The sequence below is a fragment of the Balaenoptera physalus genome (assembly GCF_965194825.1).
Source record: "Balaenoptera physalus genome assembly, chromosome: 1".
Lineage (NCBI taxonomy): Eukaryota > Metazoa > Chordata > Mammalia > Artiodactyla > Balaenopteridae > Balaenoptera > Balaenoptera physalus.
In genome coordinates, this window is record NC_138882.1 from 161,742,983 (window position 1) to 161,766,072 (window position 23,090).

General features: G+C 41.0%; 1 long non-coding RNA gene across 1 annotated transcript; it reads left to right on the top strand.

Annotated features, from left to right (window-relative positions):
* The first annotated feature begins 320 nt into the window (after positions 1-320).
* LOC309663165 lies at positions 321-23,090 on the top strand. Its single transcript, XR_014265134.1, has 2 exons — positions 321-1,586; positions 1,689-23,090. It is a non-coding gene; the product is annotated as an uncharacterized lncRNA (long non-coding RNA).

Genomic DNA, 23,090 nt, shown 5'->3' on the forward strand with positions numbered 1-23,090 from the left:
GGGCCAGCTGCAGAGGCGGCCGCGGCGGGGCCCAAGCCTGCTGCGGCCGGGAGAAGGGACCCAGGTGGGGTTAGCGGCCCCGGGAAGCCCCGAGCGAGGAGGGCGGCGGGGAGGCTGATGGAGGGCATCCCTGCTCCGCGCTGGACCCCGGCGGGCGTGACGCTGCCGGCCGGGGTGGGGCGGCCGGAGCGGGAGGGGTTAGGGCGGCGACCCAGTGAAGCCGAGAGGGTGTCCGGGCTGACGGAATAGTGGTCCGCAGCGGGCAGCGGGATGCTTCCCAAAGGCTGTCCCGAGCACCCGAGGGCTGGGAGCATCGGCGGCCCCCTCCAGAGCCTGGGGCAGGGCCTCGGGGATGTCCCAAAGGAGACTCCGGGGCCTAGCGAAGGTCACACAGCTAGGCCTCCGGGTGGACCCTGGCCTTGGAATGCTCTGCCCAAATCCTGGCCTGGAGCTGGAGTGGGGATTGAGGGTTCAGGTAATTTGAAGGTGTGTTTCTCAGGGTCTCAGGTTTTCTTTCACTGGACACCCCCTCCCAGGATGCAGCGGTTCTGGGCCTGCATAACCTCAATGTGAAGAAAATGGACTCCTTTTAGTTAGAAGGACCACCAGCTGGTCTTCCCCCATTCCCCCAGCCCATACAACCGAGTCATCTTTAAACACTGTCCTTGGTCCTAGCCAATCGCAAATTCTGCCAGCAAACAACTATGTTTGAATCTAGACTTTCCTCTCTAAATAACTGAAAGACTGAAGCTGACCGTCTTTGGAGATTGCATTTGCTCTTCTGGCTCATTAAAATATTTGTCTTTTTTTTTTTGGCTTAGGGGGGCAAGAAGAATTTCAAAGCAGGCCAAACAATGATAATTTAGAAATGGGGTAAGATATCTCAGGTAAGGTATAGGCTTCACTATACATATTTTGCAGGTGTGTGCATTTACCCACTTGATGTGCCATTGGAAAAGTTCTGTCTAAATGGAATTTCAAAAATTAATTATTTTTCAAGCAATGTTAAGTAAATCTTTTTGTGTTGCAAAATACCTGCCCCCCCCAACCCCATGAATGTATTTTCTTAAAGTAGCAGTAACCTAGTGCCCTATGACTTAGTAACTTTCAAAACTATCTTCTAACCACAGATCGACTTGGGCACTAGAGGCTCTATCTTGTACCTTGACCATTTCCTTGATGTCCTATGGTATATATTTGGTACACCCTGATGCTTTCTACTTGGCTTCTGCAGGATCATAGTACATAGGATGTCTATAAGATGATCAGAACCATAGTTGTCTGGAACGATAATTTGTATATAAGAGTCACTAAATTTAGAAGTTGCTTACAATCCATTTTCATAGTTATCTTCATAAGTCGAGAATGTTTAATTCATATGCAGATGGATGCCAAGATCCCCAAAACCCAAGCTTGAGGAGAACAGGATCTGGGGATCCAGATGTTGTGATCACTTCTTCACTGTCTTTACTCACCCTCCCTAGAAGGTTGCTAACACTGCTGTGATCTCCCTTTTCTAGGATGGGTGATAAGTGAGAACCTGGGACAGTGGCATATCCAGTTAGGAGATAGCTAAACTTATGTTGGTATGTTTTGTTCTATTATCAAAATTATCAAGCACAGAGGTAACTGCCCCAGATTTGGGTTATTTTCTAAGATGTATTACCTTATGTAATATTTCTCCATAGATGACTCCCAAATTCAGTCCCCTGACCAGGGATCGAACCCACGCCCCCTGCAGTGGAAGCGCAGAGTCTTACCACTGGACTGCCAGGGAAGTCCCCAAATTCAATTTTAACCCTGACGCCTCCTGAGGTTCAACAATATAAAAACATGCTGTCCTGCCATCACCTCAATGTCCCTAGAGCTAAACTCATTCTTTCCCCCTTCATTCCAGATTCAGCTGTCTTAAACAATAAGGAAAGTGTATTATCTCATGTAACAAGAAATCCAGGTAGGTCAGTTCTAAGGTTTATTCATTTAACAGCTCAGTAAATTTATCAGGGACCCAAATTCCTTCCATCTTTTCACTCTGACTACCTTAGGCCAGTGCCCCTCATAGTTACAAAATGGCTGCCATAATTTCAGCTGGCACATGCATACACGCAATGTCCAATGGAAGTAGAGAAACTGTTTCTTCCCGTGTGTCTCTCTTTATTAGCAAGGAAAACCTGTCTCAGAAGACCACAAGCAGGCTTCTCACACTCTCCCACATCTAAACCAGTCACCAGCAGGGAGTAAGAAGCCATCATGAGTGGCTTAATGTAATCATGATTTACCCCCTGTGGCTGGGAATTGGAATCCCACCACCCTCACCAAGCACATGTAGAGTTAAGTGAACACCTGGGCAAAATTGGGGTTCTCTTAGGAATAAAGGGAGAATAGATGTTGGGAGGACAAGCAATGGTGTTTGATACAGATGGCAATAAGGTAAATGTATCAGGATAAGCCAGGTTAGGCTGTGGTAACAAGTGATTCCAAAGTGGCTTACAACAACAAAGTTTTATTTCTTGAAGTACTGTACATGCCCATAACAGGTGTATCAGTTTGGCGTATTTGAGGTTGTCTTCATGCCAGGACCCAGGCTGATAGCGTAACCTTTTTCTGGAAAAATGTTGGTCTCGCGGAAGGGGGAAAATGATCACGGTGAATCACATGCTGGTTCTTAATGCTTCTGCCTGAAACTTTTACATGCTAGAGCTCACATTTTCTCGGTCAGAACAAGTTCACCTGGCCAAGTCTGACATTGGTAAGGTAGCGAAGTATTATCCTTTCCTGGCAAGGGCAACAAAAATTTGTGAAAAACTATAACCAACAATATAGTCTGCCACACTCAAGGATGAGAAATAGCCAAATCCTACTCTGCTAATCGTCTCTCCTCTCTTTAGGGTTCCCAGGGGAACTATATAAAAGAAAGAAATTGGAATAGAAACCAAAGGATCATTTTATTCATAACTGAGCTAGCACCCAATAACCTCTAGAACAGAACTCTGCCAAAAGACTGAATCATATGGCTTACGTTTAAGGCTGAAGTGAAGCTTTGTAATTCCCTGCTCCGCCTCCACCCTCTAGATTTTGGGACTATCATACATAGGCATGCCTGTGGAAAGAGGGGAGAAGATGATCAGATCTGCAAGCAGACCAGCTTTACTCAACCAAGTGAGGGCCAAATGGAAACTGGGCTGGTCCTACCTGGAGCAAGAACAGCACTCCTGACCATGTGCCCTTTCAACACAAAGTGACCCAACCACCAGTAAAATGTGAACTCGTTAGTGTCCTGGGCTCTGACCAATCAGATTAAAAACTTCTTCCTTCTGAAGGTAGCCAGTCAGAGGACAAGGCAGAGGAAAAGGGAATTCCTTCCTATGTTCTCACATTCTCAATTTTGTTCTCTCTTAATCTATTAGGAAGAGGGGTAGAAAAGTCTTCTGCCAAACAAATGAACATGCCTTGTCTATTTGCCTCCTCATCTAGACTGTAAGCCTCTCAAGAACAAGGGCCAATGCATCGTGCATCACTGTTTCCACATATGGTAGGTACTCAAGTATCTGTTGATAAAGTTAGGACTGTCATGTAAAAGACATCACTGCAATTTCAGTTGAGAAAACTGTGGTCAGTTACAGATATACTAGGTTTTTGTAACCTGGGATTCTGGGGCCCTATTTCTTATCTTACTTCCAACCTTCACTATATATTGGCACAGAAGGGTACTGAGATGTGGGTCTGGACTGTGGAAAGAAAGTGAAAGTCTTTGTAAATATTACATGTGACCCCAAGCAGGTTGATATGTCAAGTTAGAAGATCAAAATTCAATTGACCTCAATAAATTAGAGAAATGGTCATCAGTGACACTAGGATAAATGGAAAGTAGTACATTGAAGGAGTAAAAGAAGCATCACACACGCATAGGTTCAAGAGAGAAAAACTGGCCATGCAGGAATGTGGCCAAGAAAGACCTGATAGTTGTGGCAAACCAATAACAGAATGAATAGAAAAATGATGGGCTATATTAACAGAAGTCTACAAGGCCAAATTCATCTTCATATCCCTGGGACCTAGCACGGTGCCTGGCACACAGTGCATATTGAGAAATAGTTATTGAAAAAAATTGTGTGGCTTTGGTCAGATTGTTCATGCTGTTCTGTCCCTCCGAAAGCCTTTGCATGATCAATGCCTATCCACTCTTCAAGACCCAGCTCAGATACAATTCTTCCGTGTTATCGTTCCTAAAATTTACCTTACCCTCACCTAGAAGAAAGCTCTCCATTTCTGAATCCTGATAAGCAGTTAATAACTGCTAGCTTACATTAATTATAATTAATATGTATTTAATTATGAAATATAATTAATTTTTTTCTAGTCATGGGCTCTCAGTAATTATTGGGTGAATGGTAACTCTCAGATTATGACAATCCAATATACATAATTTCAAAATTATAGAATTAATGACTAAAGGGAGGGGTCTCAAATTCTAGAATTTTGCATTTCTGGCACTGACTCTCTCACTTTCCTTGGTCTAGTAATCCAGATGTCAGCTTTTCCCTCATCCTCTTGTTCAAGCTCCCACCCCTTATTCCCTCTCACACCAGGGTCTTAAGGAACAAGGCAGAATTTACTGAAGGGGAGACACAATGTACATCTTGTACACTGCAGTAATTCACTTGAAAATACCCTACAACACACCTCTTTTTTCAGAGTACTCTCTGCTTCTGCCACTACGGACCTTTTTCCACTCCACTCCCCAGCCTCCAGTCTTGTTGCTCTTAACTCCCCCTCCCAGAGTCCTATGCAGATTCCTCAACCTTTCGTTATTGGGAGGAATGCATTTTACCCCAGCTCTACTTCCAAACTTGCGCCCCTGATGAATTACTGTTTAGCAAAACAGGCCTTTCAATTAACAGATCCATCTTCTTCAGGAAATAGATTATAAATAATTTTTCCCTGTTGCAGATACAATTAACACAAAATGACTAAATGGGGTTAGTCAATGAAGTCTTCATTGGAAGCTTGTTGGAGTCAGCTTTTGAAGATGACAATAGATACAGCTTTGCAGGGCAGAGTGCAAGGAAGACATTCAGGTGGTTGCTAGCTGCTGTCCGGCTGTGGATGAGCTAGGCTCTCAGAACCAGGTAGAAGTTTATAGTTTTCAAGGGGCTTTCTCTATCTCTCTTGAGACAAGGCTGCGTAATGGCTTATCTTGCTCTCTGCCAGCCCTAACCTCACTTAACTATAATGATTAAAGATAGATGTTTGTTGTCTCAGTCTTTCCTAGTTCTTTAGCCATTTCTGACAAGCCAAGAATTAGATTAGAAGCCTCAGCACTATCTTTCCTTTCCTTTCATGTTACGATACAGGCTATGCTGCTATAACAAAGACTCTACGAGGAATTTATTTCTCTCTCACTTAATAGTCCAGTAAGGTGGATGTCCGGCATGAAAAGGTAGCTTTTTCCCCTCGTTCAACCTGGGACCCAGGTTCCTTTCATCTTAGTGTGTTACCTGCTCCAGCGGTGTGGTCATTGTTGGCATGTTCGAGGCTGGCTTTATTAACCACATCTGTGTTCCAGACCTCTGGAAGGAGAAAGAAAAAGTGGAGACAAGTAGCTTCCTTTTAATGATGTAACATGAACATTATACTCCTAGCTTTCATTTACATCCCAAGAACTTGGTCACATGGTCACCTCTACTGCAAGGGAGGCTGGAGAATATATTCTTTAATTGGACAGATATGTGCCCACCTAAAACTTAGTGGGGGTGGGGGAGAAGGGGTTCTATTACTAAAAGGAAGAGGAACTGGAGGTGGGGATGATGAGTGGTTTCCACCATAGCTCCTTATCCCTGTGTGAGATAAACTTCCTAGCATGGCATAAGTGACCCTATGGACCTTCAGCTTTCCGCTGTAATAGTATAGAATTCCTTGAACTGCCCTGAATATGGTTTTGTGTGTCTCACCTCCATGACTGTTCATGGTAAATCTCGCTCGCCTTTCTTTGCCTGCTACAACCAGCTCAAGCAGCATCTTCTCCAAGAAGTCTTCTAAACCTTAGTTTGGCATAAGTGAACCTTCTTTGTGTTCTCTTAGTGCACTATGCATTCCTCTCTTTTGGCACTTGTCAAATTCCCCCGCTATCAGCACAAGCTTGAAATCATCTCTTTATGGCTCCATCTCCATCTAGATTGTAAGCAACTTGAGAGCAAATCTGCTCTGTCTCAGTGTTATTTGTATCCTTATTACCTAACTGTGCTAAATTCCTTTTGCCCACCAGTGGGGAAAATAACTTGCACTATCGCCTGACCCCCTGCATGTCCACTGAGTTTGGCTTTCATCTGTAATGGCCAGACTGTATACGTGGGCATTCTTTCCATTTGGATGGAAGCACTAGCCTGAAACCCCTGCTGATCTAGGATACTGATCCTCTTGCTAGATTTTGTGAATTCCTGCCTCTGGGGGGCGTAAGACCTGTTTTGTTACTCCCTAGGGGCTGACTGCTAACCCAGAACCAGGGTATGACACAGTCATGGCTAGGTTAATTTCCCCCAGTTCTGCTCCTAGTGGGCTCTGGCTATTTCCCCCTTATCACTGGTTCATCCTGCTAAGGCTTTATCATGTCTGACCTATGAATGAATTTGCCCATGTTAGGATTAATAAGTATTGTTGATACCTTCTGTTTGAAGCTAACTGGTCCAGGATGGGAATGGATTCTCAGATTTGTGGCGTATCACTGACACAAAATGCAATTTGTATAGGCTTTCTTTAGATGAAGATATATATATATCTTAAAACATATATGTCTTAAAATATATGTATCTTTAAAATATGAATATTTGTGTATGCAAAACCAGTATATTGAGAGGGATACTCATTTGGCAAATATTCTTTATTTCACAAAAGGATTGACCAGTCTTAGGAGTTAATCTCTCTCTTTTTTTGGTATAACTTTAGTCATTGTTCAGTGAGGCAGCTTATGTCTGTCCTGGAGAATGTTCCATGTGCACTTGAAAAGAATGTGTATTCTATCGCTTTTGGATGGGAAGTTCTGCAGATATCTATTAAGTCTATCTGTTCTAATATGTCATTTAAGGTCAATGTTTCCTTATTGATTTTTCTGGCCATTGATGTAAGTGGGTGTTAAAAGTCCCCTACTATTATTATGTTACTGTCAATTTTTTTCTTTATGTTTGTTAATATCTGCTGTATGTATCTAGGTGCTCCTATGTTGAGTGCATATATGTTTACAATTGTTATATCTTTTTGTTGGATTGATCCCTTTACCATTATGTAATGTCCTTCTTTGTCTTTTGTGACAGTCTTTATTTTAAAGTCTATTTTGTCTGATATCAGTATTGCCATCCCAGATTTCTTTTTGTTTCCATTTTCATGGAATACATTTTCCATCCTCTCACTTTCAGTCTTTGTGTGTCTTTAGATCTGAAGTGAGTCTCTTGTAGGCAGCATATACATGGGTCTTGTTTTGTTTTTGTTTTTTTTTTTAATCCATTCAGCCACTCTGTGTCTTTTGATTGGAGCATTTAGGCCATTTACATGTAAAGTAATTATTGATGGGTATGCACTTCTTGCCATTTTGTTAACTGTTTGTTTTTGTAGTTCTTTTTTGTTCCTTTCTTCTTGTTTTGCTCTCTTCCCTTGTGATTTGATGACTGTAGTCTCTATTGTTATGTTTGGGTTCCTTTCTCCTTTTTTTGTGTGTATCTATCATAGATTTTTGATCTGTGGTTACCATGAGATTTATATATAGCAACCCATATATATGTGATTATATTAAGTTGATAATCTCTTCTTAAGTTTGAATGCATTCTAACAACCCTGCATTTTTACCCCTTGCCCCACATTTAATGTTTTTGACTTCATATTTTACATCTTTTTGTTTGTGTATCCCTGAACTACTTATTGTGGATATAGATGATTTTACTACTTTTGTCTTAACCTTCTGACTAGCTCTATAAGTGGTTGATCTACTACCTTTACTGTATATTTGCCTTTACCAATGAGATTTTTCCTTTTGAAATTTTCATGTTTCTAGTTTTGGTCTTTTCATTTCCACTTAGAGAAATCCCTTTAACATTTCTTGTAAAACCAGTTTAGTGGTGCTGAACTCTTTTAGCTTTTGCTTGTCTGTAAAACTCTTTACCTCACCTTCAAATCTGAATGATAGCCTTGCCAGGTAGAGTATTCCTGTTTGTAAGTTTTTCCCTTTCATCACTTTGAATATATTGTGCCACTCCCTTCTTGCCTACAAAGTTTCTGCTGAAAAGTCAGCTGGTAGTCTTATGGTAGTTCCCTTATATGTAACTAGTTGCCTTTCCCTTTCTGCTTTTAACATTCTCTCTTTATTTTTTGCCATGTTAATTACAATGTGTCTTGGTGTGGATCTCTTTGGATTCTTCTTACTTGGGACTCTTTGATTCTGGACCTGGATATCTGTTTCCTTTCTCAGGTTAGGGAATTTTTCAGCTGTTATCTTTTCAAATAAGTCCTCTACCCCTTTCTCTTTCTTTTCTCCTTCTGGTATTCCTATAATGTGAATGTTAACATACTTGATGTTTTCTCAGAGGTCGCTTAAACTATCCTCATTTTTTAAATTCTCTTTTCTTTTTTCTGTTCAGCTTGGGTGATTTCCATTACTCTTCTTCTTACTCTTGATCCAGTCCTCTGTATTATCTAATCTACTATTATTTCCTTCTAGTGTATTTTTTATTTTAGTTATGCATTCTTTGTCTGTGGTTCTTTTTTGTATTTTATAACTCTTTAACCTTTTCACTGTGTTCATCCATTCTTCTCCTGAGTTCCTTGAGCATCTTTATGATCATCACCTTGAACTCTTTATTGGGTAGATTGCTTATCTTCATCCACTTCACTTAGTTCTTCTTCTGGGGTTTTATTTTATTCCTTCATTTGGAACATATTCTTCTATCACCTCATTTTGTCTAATTCTGTTTTTATTTCTATGTATCAGGTAGGTCGGTTTTGTTTCCCAATCTTGGAGAAGTGGCTTTTTGTAGGTGACATCCTTTGGAGTCCAGTGGCACTGCCCCTCTGGTCACCAGAGCTATATGCTCTAGGGGTGCCCTCTATGTGGGCTGCATTGGCCCTTCTATTGTAAAAGGGTCAACTACTGTGGGCATATTGGTAAATACCATATTGGGCATATTGGCCTGGCTGGTTGCCAGGTCCTGCCTGATGCAGAGGCTGCCAGCCCACTGGTAGGCAGGGCTGGGTCCTGGAGCAGCTGGCTGTGCAGCTCACAGGGTCCCAGGACTGGTGCCAACTGGCTGGTAGGCAGATGAGCCCCTAGTGCTAATAAGGGAGAGGGAGGACTCCAAAATGGCACTTTCCAGCACCGGTGTCTTCATGGTAGAATGAGCTCCCCAAAATGGCTGTCACCAACATCTCTGTCCCCAGGGGGAGTCACAGTTGCTTCCTGATTCTCCTGGAGGCTCTCCAGGATCAGCAATTTGGTCTGACCCAGGCTCCTTTCAAGATCCAGGCTCTATACTGGATCTTGGAGCATGAGATTTTGTGGGGGCCCTTTAAGAGTGGAGTCTTTGTTTCCCACAGCCCTCTGGGTCTCCCATATGCAAGCCTCCTTTAAAGCCAGACATTCTGGGGGGCTCATTGTCCCAGTGCAGGACCCCAGGGCTGGGGAGCCTGATGTGGGGCTTGGATCCCTTGCTCCTTGGGGAGAATCTCTACAATTGTGATTATCCTCCCATTTGTGGTTCACCTACCTGAGTCTTGACTATACTGTACCTCCATCCCTCCTACGTGTCTCATTGTGGTTCCTTCTTTTTAGCTTTAGTTGTGGAAAACCTTTTCTGCTAGTCTTCAGGTCATTCTCATTGATAGTTGCTCTGTACATTGTTGTAATTTTGGTGTGCCCATGGGAGGAGGTGAGCTCAGGGTCTTCCTACTCTGCCATCTTGGCCACAACCCCTCTAGTGTTCTTGATGAGATGAAGATGTATTGGCAATTTGTAATGAATTGAAGCGAAGTTCCCAGCTTCAAAAGGTCACTTAAGAGTTAGAGATAGCTGCATAGCTCAAGTGCTCAGAGCCCTTCCAAGTTTCCCTGCCTGTATTAGTTAGAAGTCATTCATTTACAAATGTCAGAAATACAGTTTAAACTAGTATAAGCAAAAAGGGAATGTACTGGCTTTCAGTCCTTGGAAGCGTAGGAATGGACTTCAGTCACAACTAGATCTAGGGACTAATATACATTTTCCAAATTGGTCTTTCTCACTCTTTCAACCCCTTTCCCTTCCATTCCCTTTCTCTCTCGCTTTCTGTCTCTCTTGCTCTCATTCTCACTCTCACTCTTCTTCTTTCTGTGTGTTGATCCCATTCTCTTCCACAAGAGACACCTTCCTTTGACGTGGCAGGGAAGTTAGACCCCTTCACATTCTCAATGTGCTTTATTTGGAAGACCAGGTGCATTTTTTTCTACCTCTAAACGAAAAGAATCCCCAGAAGAATTTTGATCGGCCTACCCCTGGACCAGTCATTCTGCCCAAGGCTATGTGGTACCTTGGTTGGCTGGACCCTATGGCTGTGAAACAGGATGGTGTGATTAGCAGCTTCACCAGGCTCACACAGTTTGTGGGGGTTTGGGCAGACAAAACAAGACATACCCACCACGCTCTCCCGTCTAAGGCCTGAGAGTCCCAGTAAATATCTTAAGTGTCCCCACCAAACAGCCCAGGCTTTACTTCACACTTTTGCTTGTTTCTACTCTTACTGCTCCACACTGACCAGTACTTGCCTTCTGTGTGGATCCCTGCTCCATGATTCCCTTGGACTGCCACTTAACACTGATACGACCACTGTTGGCCACTCTGCTGCTCAGGCCAATGCTTGTGCTGTGTTTTTTTCCTGGACCTCTCTCCTCTCAGTGCTCTATTTGGAGATGTGCCCATGAGCTTCTCAGATGCTCTGACAGGGACCAGTACATACGGTTGTGCAATCATTCACAGTTGTGAGGGTTGTTTGGTGCACAAGGGCACACATGGGGACTAAAATCTAGCATGAAATGCAGTTCACTAAGCTTAAGTTATACACCCTCCCACATATACTCCAGGAGGAAGAAGCACCTTCTTCTGCTTGTACAAGGGTACCAATCCATGCTCCCAGGAGCTGTGACTCCCCCCAGATGACTTTTTCTAATTCAGATGAAGGTTCCCTAAGGGCTAGCAGTAGTGAAGATCTTGCTGTTTCCTTTGAAAAGGAAAGGAACAGCTCCTTCTCTTCTGTTTGCTATTGTATCAGAGGGATGCCACTACCATAAACATAATGCTGGGAGAACAGCAAGGATCACAGGCCCCCCACCCCACCATCTAACTGTAACATCCTCACATGCCCTCCCAACATGCCAGAGCAAAGAATAATGAAAGACTGTCACAAATGTGACAGCATTATCAAAAGCATGCAGAAATCAGCTATGTAAATGGAAAGCCTGTTAGGTTCTCTGTTTTATGAAATTGGCAAATTATTCATCAAGATAGAAAATAAAAACAAAGAAAAACTATGAGAATCATCTCACAGAGATACTAACCATTACCACGCCCAAGTAACCCATGTTCACATTTAATCACACCATTAGATTGTGATAGCTCTCAAAGGCAGGTCTTTTAGTGTTACCTGCAGCCTAAACCTGCCCCTCTCCCTCCTCCCCAGAACTTATGCAAGACACCAATGGGCAGTAGCTGGGTCTGGACAAGTTTGGGTAATAGCCACCATGTTGGTCTACAACTACCATGCTGACCAGTCCTCCAGCCCTGATGCTGCTTGTGGCTGGTCACACCACACCATTTCGTGATGAATGCTCTCCTAGGAATCTGGAGTCCTGCCTACAATTTGCCTCTGTCAGTTCTCCCCCTGCCTGTTTTCCCCATCTCTTCAGACATACCTATACATGAATCATGGATATGGTTTGAGTTCTTTCCCTAGAAGTCTTCTCAACAGGCAAAACAGAGAGTGCAGTAGAAAACTGGAAGAGGTGTTATCTCACTATACTCCAGCAATATCCAAATCCCAGTTACATCCCAGTAGGCACTACCTTCAATAGCAATAGAAGAGAATGTGGATACTGGTGCCACGTGGTATGTCCTCTGGACCAGTGACTAAGTGAAATCAAAGGTGGTCAAACACATGTGCACATTTCTCAATTTGTGTCTCTCATACTGCTCCCCTATGATTCTATTTTTCTGCAGAAGGGCATGAAACTGAAGAAGTAGGGGTGCTTCCTAATCTGCCACCCAGAGACATTCTTTTGTTTTCCTTTTGTGTTATCATCAATAAAACTAGATAGGGTTCTAGCCAAGGATAAGACAGGGTAAGAGGGAGGTGTGGAAAGGATGTGTCCTGAGGAGTTCCTGACTACAGCACAGAGGATTAGAAGGACCTAATGTAGAGATAGTGAGAACAGTGAAGTAGATACCCCTAACCACAGGAGCTTAGCTCTGACTGATCAGATTAAAGGAAATAAAAGAAAAGATAATTTCAGCAATGGAAATGAAACAACTTTCATTGGCTTTCACTGACTGGCTTTCAAACTGATCTGCCAACTGAGAGTCAGTCCTGTACCTGCTGAGCTAAATTCTTGGTAAAAAGCAAAAGTTAGATGACTCACACCCATTACTTGGAAAAATTAATAGTGTCCCTCCTTGCCTGGGAAGCTGACATCATACTATCAGTGTTTGGTATTTATTTTGTCTTGCTGAAGACTTCCAATTTTATTTTTTTAATCCTGAAGCCAGCTACAGGTTCCTAGGAACGGTTGTTATTTGACAGCATCATATAAATTAGTCATGTTCAGTGGAAGTGAATGTACTGTACACAGCAAAGATCAGGTTGAATATAGAGGAGGCAGCACAGGTAGTAGGAAAAAACACTGAACTAGGGGACCCAAGTTCTTGTCCTGCCTAGCACTGCTAACTAGCCAGCAATGTGACATTAGGAAAGTCACTCAAACCTCACTAGCCTTAAGTGTAAAGTGAAGGGTTTAAAATTAGATAACCTATTATTTAAATTAACTAACTTCTAAGGCCAGCTCTAAAATGCTAATTCCATAGTCTCATTGGAAGTGGCACAAGGTGTTCAAGAAACTCATAGACAAACACCTGGATCAAGCGCAAATTAGCTGAACTGAGCCAACTACCAAGAGGAAACAAACCCACGCTGGTGAAGACCAGAGGTGTAGCTACAACGTCCACACTTGTTTTCCAGGAAGGTGTGTGATGGCTGGGCACAGGGGCATGACAGATAGTACTGTGAAATAATTTAGTCATGGACTCACTAAATGTTCCTTTCAATCTAGGTATGAGACTTGATATACAACTAAATGTTTCCCATGACTTGCTATGTATATATATATTTTGGTCTGATATCACATCTCAAGGGAAATATATCCAAAAAGACCTACTCACCCAGTAAAGTTCTTTGTGGTACCTACAGAGGCTGTATACAAATAACAAATCAGTGGTAATGCTAGCGTAAAGAATTATGTTGTGGCCATTCTGGATGTACCAAAATGTGGCCCAAAGGTTAGCAGGACCTCCTGACCTTGCTTGATCTACAGTATTGTTCATATTCATAAGATACAATGTGTACTTTGTTGATGGCACAGCTTAGATTCTGTGTGCCCTCTTAGTTGTCTATGAGAATAGGAGAAAGGGACCTAGCTTACAGGAGATAAGGCTTAGTCTAGGTCTGGGCAATACACATTACATACCCAGAGACTGCAGACAAGACAAATGAGATGCTTAGGAATTCTTTCTGAATACCACCATTTCCAAAAGACAGTCCCAGTCTACGTACCAAGTCTTATGTCCCAATACAAGAGTCCTGAGTCAAGGCATCCTACTGCAATCACTTGCTTTCAGTATACCATGGCCATGGCTTCCCTGGGGAGTACTACCCCAAAACTTAGTCCTCTGGGGGTGATTGATAACGCTTCTCTTTTCCATACAAGTTCTGAACCACCTAATAAACAAGACAAGAGCTGGCAGATGGAGGACAAATTAATGTTTATTTTCAATGTATTGGAGAATGTGACTTAGATGTGAGAGTCAAACTGTCTTCTTAATGCTGAACCTCAGGGTCAGACAGATTTACCACATGGTCAGAGAAGTCACTGAATTTTTGTAGGACTCCTCCATAAGGGAAGGACATTTATGAAACACACAACATGAAGGAGAAGCAGAGCAGAGAGCCTGCTATCTGTAGCCAGACCTGCTCCCCAAAGGAAGGAGATAAGAAGGTGTTCTGCTGTGCATGCCTAGTTTCTCCTTCCAAACGTACCAGTCAGATAAATTACTGTCTTCCCCAGTATTATGCTAATAACGCTGCTCCTGCCAAATGGAAGGGATTTGAAATTGAGAGGAAGCATTGCTCCACCCAGCCTCCCTTCCCCATTAACAAAGCCCAAGACCTTTTCCCAGGCTCGTAGGGAGGCCTAAAGTTTCAGCAGTGAAATGACACATTTCCTCCCTTTCTAACCCACCCCCTGGGACAAAACAAATTAAGTGCTCATAATACTAGGCAGAAAACTGTTCATTAGGGGTTCAGTAAGCAAAGAAGAACATAGTCTGCCCGTCCTGCTTTCTTCCGACACTGCATCCCAGGGTCCCTTCCTCCTTTGGAATAACTGTGGCTGGCATAGGGTATGGGGATGGTAACAATTACTGAATAATTACTTGGCAGCTTCTGAATTCTTGTCCAGAGATCCTGGAGGGTTTTATTTTTGGGAAAACCAAAGAATAGAGTGGGACCATCCCAGAGTATGGTATTCACATGCCAACTGACACAAAATCAAAAACTTGCTTATCTTTGGCCCATTCTCCTTAAGGGTACTACATCAGAAACCAGGATTCACTTTTTTTTCTTTTTTTAAAATAAGGTTTATATATATTTTTAACTGTATTCGATTTACAGAAAAATTTAGATTTTGCAATGGTAGTAAAGAGAATTCCCATAAATCCCAAACTCAGTTTCTCCTATTAGTAACATTTTACATTAGTGTGGTACACTTGTTATAGTTAATGAAATAATATTGATACATTATTGTTAACTAAAGTCTATACCTTATTCAGAATTGTTTTGCTTTTTTCCTTCTAGTTTTATTGAGAAATAATTGACGTGCATCACTGTGTTAGCTTTAAGGTGTACAGCATGATGGTTTAATTTACATGTATTATGAAATGATTACCGTATCGGTTTAGTTAACATCTATCTTCTCATATAGATACGGTAAAAAGAAAAACAATTCTCCTCATGATGAGAACTCTTAGGATCTACTCTCTTAACAACTTACCTATATATCATACAACAGTGTTAGCTATAGTCATCATGTTGTACATTACATCCCTAGCACTTATTTATCTTATAAGCTGAAGTTTGTACTTTTTGACCACTTTCCTCCAGTTCTCCCTCCCTCCACCCCCTGCCCTGGTAATCACAAATCTGTTTTCTTTTTATGTGAATTTGGTGTTTTGTTTGTTTTGTTTTTTTAGATTCCACATGTAAATGAGATCATACAGTTTTGGTCTTTCTTTGTCTGCTTTATTTCACTGAGCATAATGCCTTCAAGGTCCACCCATGTTGTCACAGATAGTAGGATTTCCTTGTTTTTTTTATGTCTTCATAGTGTTCCATTGTGTATATATACCACAGCTTCTTTATCCATTCATCCATTGACGGACACTTGGGTTGTTTTAGTGTCTTGGCTATTGTAAATAATGCTGCAATGAACATTGGGGTGCAGATATCTTTTTGAGCTAGTGTTTTCATTTCTTTTGGATATAGTCCCAGAAGTGGAATTGCTGGATCATACGGTAGTTCTATTTTAAACTTTTTGAGGAATCTCCATACTGTTTACCACAGTGTCTGCACCAATTTACATTCCCACCAAGAGTGCACAAAGGTTCCCTTTTCTCCACATCTATGCCAGCATTTGTTATCTCTTGTCTTTTTGATGATGGCCAGTCTAACAGGTGTGAGGTGATGAGATTTGTTTAGTTTTTACCAAATGCCCTTTTTCTGTTCCAGTATTCCATCCAGGATACGACATGACATTTACTTGTTATATTTCCTTAGGCTCCTCTTGGCTGTGCCACTTTCTCAGAACTTACCTTGTTTTTGGTGACCTTGAGAGTTTTGAGGAAAATTGGTCAAGTGTTTTGTAGGATGTCTCTCAACTGGATTTGTCTGATGTTTTTCTCATGATTAGACAGGGGTTATGGCCTTTTGGGAGGAAGACCAGAGAAGTAAGGTACCATTTTTCATCACATCATATCAAGAGTACATACCATCAACATAACTTAGGACTACTGATGTTGACCTTGATCACCTGGCTGAGGTAGTGTTGGTCAGGTGTTTCCACCATGAACTTACTCTTTTTTCCCCCCTTTGCATACTTATCTGTTTGGAAGGAAGTTACTGTGTGCAGCTCGCATGTAAGGGATGGGGAGTTATGCTCCACCTCCTTGAGGGCAGAACATCTACATAAATTATTTGGAATTTTTTTGCACAGGATGTATGTCTCGTCTTCCCCATTGACTTATTTATTCAGTCACTTATTTATATCACCCACTGACTTCTTACTTGTAGCTTTTCATCTGGCCACATGCTTAGAATTCAGAAGGAAAAACTCAAATTGGATTCTTATGGATATTCGTTTTATATGTTGGGTTATAACCCAATACTGATTTGATTATTTTATTGTTTGAATTGTTCCAACTTTGACCATTAGGAGCTCTTTCAGTTGGTTCCCATGGTCCCTTTTTTTTTTTAATTTTATTTATTTATTTTTATTTATTTATGGCTGTGTTGGGTCTTCATTTCTGTGCGAGGGCTTTCGCTAGTTGCGGCAAGTGGGGGCCACCCTTCATCGCGGTGCGCGGGCCTCTCATCATTGCGGCCTCTTGTTGCGGAGCACAGGCTCTAGACGCGCATGCTCAGTAATTGTGGCTCACGGGCCTAGTTGCTCCGCGGCATGTGGGATCTTCGACCAGGGCTCGAACCCGTGTCCCCTGCATTGGCAGGCAGATTCTCAACCACTGTGCCACCAGGGAAGCCCCCCATGGTCCCTTTGGCATATCCCCATCTTTGTCTTATTGTGTTTTTCTCTTTTGTTTTTGTTTGTTTTGTTTTTTAGCACTACAAGATGCTTCAGGTACATGTTGTATATTTCCCATCCCAATCCTAGAATAAGCGATTTTTCCAAAGAGGCAGAGTTCATTCTTGATTTGCATATTTACATCTACAACAAACTCATTAAAAAGTGGTGAGGGAGATTGGGAGCAGAATGGGTGGGGTCCCATTTCTTACTGATTCAGCTATTTTACCTTGCTTACTCCCCCAAAAGTTTGAAGTCTATATTTGTTTCCTATTGTTGCTGTAACATATGCTATTTCTTATTGCTTCTATAACAAATTACCATAAAGTTAGTGGCTTAAAACAACACAAATTTATTATCTTATACTTCTGGAGGTCAGAAGTCTGAAATGGGTCTTATGGGGCTAAAATCAAGTGTTGGCAGGGCTGCATTCCTTCTGAAGGTTCTAGGGGAGAATCGGTTCCTTGCCTTTTTCAACTTCTTATGGCTATCTACATTCCTTAGCTCATGGCCGCCTTCCAGCTATGGTATCACACTAACCTCTGCTTTCATAGTCAATCCCCTCTTTCTCTCTCTTCAGCCTTCCTCTTCCATCTCTTAAGGACCCTTGTTATTACATTGGGCCCACCCAGATTATCTAGACTAATCTCCCTGTTTTAAAACCTTTAATTTAATCATATCTGCAAAGTCCCTTTTGTCATGTAAGGTGACATATTCACAAGTTCTGGGGATTAGAACATGAACATCTTTGGAGGGTCGTTATTCTATCTACCACAAAATCCTAAAACCGAAAAGTGACATTTGCTGATAAATCACAGTTTTACCTATTTCCTTTATGCCACACAGGACATTCTAAATCTAAACATTTTCAGCCTCAGACAATCATTTCTCCTTTTCCCCAAAAGAGCTAATAATAACAATATTATTTAATAAACCTCCCTAAACAACTTATGCCACTTTTTGGTATTTTGCCCAGAAAAGTAGCACAATTTTCCTCACTAATTCTAGTGATATTTTGCCCAGTAGCAATTTAGAAAATGCAGGTTAAATAGTTCATGTGGTTGATTTCCTACTCTAACCAAATGATCTCTAAACAAGAAAGGCTAAAGCCTTTATCCAGGCTCATAGGGCCATGATGGCTCTCAAAGCCTATTTCTTATCTTCTACATCTTTTCCATACTGGAAATATAAGCCCCATCCATCAGTCAATCACATAGATCAGGGAATCTCCAATTATGTGTCCCATAAGACAGACCCAATATATTAGACTTAAAGTTAAATACTTGTGAATTTTTTTCCCAATGGAGAAAAAAGTTATAGTGATGAATAGAATGTTATACATTTCAAAAATGTTCCCCATTAATTTTCCTTAACACTGATAACCTCATACTGCTAGTCTGTCAACACATGCTAGCTGACAACAAAAGAAATGAACAAGAAGCCAATTAATATTAATAGAAAAGTTAAGAGATAAGCAATAACAAGTCAGGAGTTCCCTGGTGGTCTAGTGATTAGGATTCGGCACTTTCACGGCCGTGGCCTGGGTTCAGTCCCTGGTAGCAGAACTGAGATCCAGCAAGCTGCGTGTGTGGCCAAAAAAAAAAAAAAAAGGGAAAAGAAATAACAAATCATGTCTACTTTGATAGCTCATGGTGCTTTACTGTAATTTCATGTTGCATGCAAAGAAATACTTTGCTAGCCAAAATGCTTTCTCATAGAAAGAACCCTACATGTAAAGGATAAATATCTTTCTAAATACGGTGGAGCCAACTACTCTTTCTTCATTGTATTGGAGAGTCTTTTTAAAAGGAAACCATTTCTGTCTTGTGAAAGACTAATATAATCCTGGAGAGGCAAGAATATGGACTTTGGAGCTAGGTAAATCTGAGTATGAGCATCTTACTAGCTGCATGACTTCAAATATATTGCTTAACTGAATAATTAGAATTAGTTAGGAATTACATTTGGTTATTTGCAGAAGATTCTAATTAAAGCAATTTAACGATGAAAGAGTCTTACTTCTTCCTCAAAATAAAGAAGTGCAGAATTAAGCAGTTCAGGACTTGTGGTGGCTCCTTGATCATTAAGTTTCTAGGTTCTTCCTTTCTGCATGCCCCACGATCTTTAGCACACAACTTCCATATTCTAGGTCACTCATAATCTGATATGGCTTTTGTTGCTTTAGCCACCTCATCTGCTTTCCAAGCAGCAGGAAGGCTGAAGAGCAACCAAAACTTTCCAGGAAGCCCCACCCAGTGACTTCTGCTTCTGTCTATCTGGCTGCTCCTCTCTGTAAGGGCAATGGCAAATGTAGTTTTTCATTGGGACACACTGCTCCAATTTTGGAAGGAGAGAATCACTTTGGATTCTGTGGCAGAGATGCCTAAACAATCCCCAACACCCATGATTTCCTTCTTCTTTTAGTAATAGAATCACCACCATACCTATCCACCACTAGTTTTACCTTGGCTAGTGGCTACTAAGTAGAGGCTACATTTTTCAGTCTCTCTTGCAGTTAGTTGTGGCCATGTGACTGTGATCTTTCCGGACAATGGGATGTGAGCTGAAGGGTCCTTGTGCAATTTCCTAAAAAAAGGAACTGCCTGTCCTTCATCCTGTCTCTTGCTCCTTCCCACAGGCTGGGACATGCCTGGGTAGTGGTGAGCCAGCTTTTACGATACAGATGAGGATAACGCCCTTGACCATGGTGGAGTAGCAAGAAACTACTGGGTCCCTGGATAACTGTGTGAGGCAAAGCCACCTGCCGTCCTGGACTTTTTGTCTAACTGTTGTGTTTTATGAGAGAGAAATAAACCTCCACCTTGTTCAAGTCACTGTATTTTGGTATCTCTTTGTTACAGCAACTTAGCCTGTATCCTAACTAATACAGCCAACTTTCTGGGCCTCAATTTATTTTTCTGTAAAATGGCAATGGAATTATATACTCCACTGGGTTATTGCAAGGAAAGAAATATAAGTAAGGCACCGGGGCCATAGCTATTATATGTAATAGTTATTAGCATAGGTTTCACAAGATGATTCTGAGGAGCTGATTAAAACACTTGGAGGAAATAGTGCCAGTGTAATAGAGGACCATTATATGTGATTGGATCTTGATTTAGCAACAAAAGCATAAGAACAATAAATGTCTTGGATTTAAATGTAAGTAAGCTAGTTAAAATGTTTAGAAACATCACTTAAAGCATTTTCCCTTCTTAATAATTTGAATGATTTCCCTGCCTGAAGTTGACATGAGGGAAGTTCAGAATGCAGGGAGGATGAATCAATAGTAGACATCAGAATGATACTCCAGAAGATAAGGTGGAACCAGCCTTCCCTTGGTGGGCTTCAGAAGTGGGATCAGGGAAGACCACAGGACAGTGTGGGTTTCCTCCCCCCACTCTTAATGAGGGAGAAAAACAGCCAGCAGGAAATGTAAATTCTGAATTGACAAAATTTAATTTAAACTCATAAAGACTTAAACACAATGTTTTCTCTGCTACTAGCAGGAGTAGAGGCTTGAGTCTAAGAATTAATTGTGAAAAACAGTGAACATTATATTCTTTCTTTTGTACCTCTGAGTTATGGTATGCAAATTTCTATCCTGCTAGATGACACAAGGTCAGTACAAAAAAAAGCACAATTACAGGTCAATTTCATTTGTGAACATGGATTCCATAATCTTAAATAAAACATTGGCAAATTTAATCCATTAAGATAATAAAAGAATAATACATCACATCCAAGTAACGTTTAGCCAACAAATGCAAGGGTAAAAAGACTTTAAATTGGAAGTTTCAGCCAGAAACACCAAGGCAGTAGATATTAGATAACAATCTTGTCAGTAGACCATTTTGTAAGAATTTCAGAGTAGGGAGTCAAAACCTAGTTTCACAATTCTCAACTCCCTTACCCGCAGGGTGTAAAAGTTGTTGGTGCAGGACTTTGTAAAGAGGACTTTTCTGGTAGTGGACAAGTGTCTGACTCATGCCTGGAACATGTGAAAGGCAGAGATGGGCTGGCTAGCTGATCCTATCACAAGGGTAAAGGGAAAATGAGTCAAGTGGCCTGTACTCCAAGAGTCAGTCAGGGTGAAAGATTTCTTTGGAGGGAGAGCTGGCTTAAATCCTTTCAAATCCTGCCCAAGAGAACTGCCTGGAAAAGCCATGGGACTCCAACAGAATGACCCAGTGTAGCATGGACCACCAAAAACCAAAAGCTGAGATGGGAGAGGCCAATGGAAGGGAAATGGTGTCACCTGCATAGTGGCAAGAACAACAGAATGTTCCTACTGGGAGCCTCTGCAGAACCCACAAACATAGCTCAAGAGAGAAAGAGTCAGCTTTTAATATTTGCCAATCCCAGAGAACATGAGAATATTTAACAAGAGTGTTTCTCTCTCAAATGTGAGAGAACCAGCTGGAAGAGAAGGAGATAGATACCCAAGGTGGAAAATGAGAATGTAACTATGGCCCTACCGCCCTCCGTTCCTGCTGTAAGTATTCATGCAGAAGGTCCAAGTTAGGGGAGGAGAGGAGTTTTCACTTTAAATAAAGTTTGTCATTTTGATTATTATATAATTGGGCATTCTAATGCCTGAACAGAGACTGTCATGACCATGGGACCCTTTATTATCTAAGCATCATGTGAATGCCCAAGATTCATCTGGAGTGGAAAGGAAAGTTTCCCAATGAATAAAATTTAAAGGCACATTGTAAATAAGATCCAAAAAGCATAAAAATTTTTAAAAATTGGTAAATTAGATTTCATGAAAATTTAAAAATTTGGGGATGTTTCTACACAATGGAATGCTATTCAGCCATAAAAACGTGTGAACTACAGATATGTACAATAACATGGGTGAATCATAAAAACAATATGCTCAGTGGAAAAAGCCAGACACAAAAGAATACATACTATATGATTTCATTTATATGAAATTCTAGAAAAGGGAATACTAACCAACAGTGACAGGAACCAGGTCAGTGATTGTTTGGGGCCATAATGTTCATCATAGCGCCATTCATAATAACTAAAACATAGAAATAACCCAAATGTCCATCAACTGATGCATGGATAAATAAAATGTTGTATAGCCATACAGTGGCATATTATTTGATAATAAAAAGGAATGAAATACAGATACATGCTACAACGTGGATGATCATTGAAACATCATGCTAAGTGAAAGGAGCCAGTCACAAAGAACCACATGTTGTGTGATCCCATTTATATGAAATGTCCAGAACAGGCAAATCTGTAGAGACAGAAAGTAGATTAATGGTTGTCTAGGGCAGCAGGAAGAGTTGGGGTAAAAAGGGTACAAGGTTTCTTTTGGGGATGATAAAAATACTCCAAAATTTACTGTAGTGATTATTGTGCTACTCTGTGAATATACTAAAAAACACTGAATTGTACATTTTGAATGTGAATTATCTCTCAGTAAATATGTGAATTATCTCTCAATAAAGCTGATACCCAAAAAATGGTGTTGGAAGTCCTATTGAGGAAAAGAGTCAAGGTAGAGTCTTACCAATATCACTAAAAATATACTTTCCTGATAAATTAAAAACTTAAATATAGAAAATGCTATGAGGGACTTCTCTGTTGGTCCAGTGGTTAGGACTCTGCACTTCTAATGCAGGGCTGCAGGTTTGATCCCTGGTCGGGGAACTAAGATCCCACATGCTGCATGGTGTGGCCAAAAAATAAGTTAAAAAAATTTTTTTTTTAAATATGTTTTTTAAAAATGCTATGAATTTATTAGGAAAAAACTGTAGCAAAATGTTTATGGCCTTTGGAGTAAGGAAAATCTTGTGGAAGAAGATTCAAATAGAAAAAAGATTTTAAAGAAAAGTTATACATTTGACTATATCAGTCATAAAAACTTCTGTAAAACAATAAATACGTTTATGGTATCTAAAGCTTAAGGCAGGTAACAGACTGAGAGAAAATACTTATAG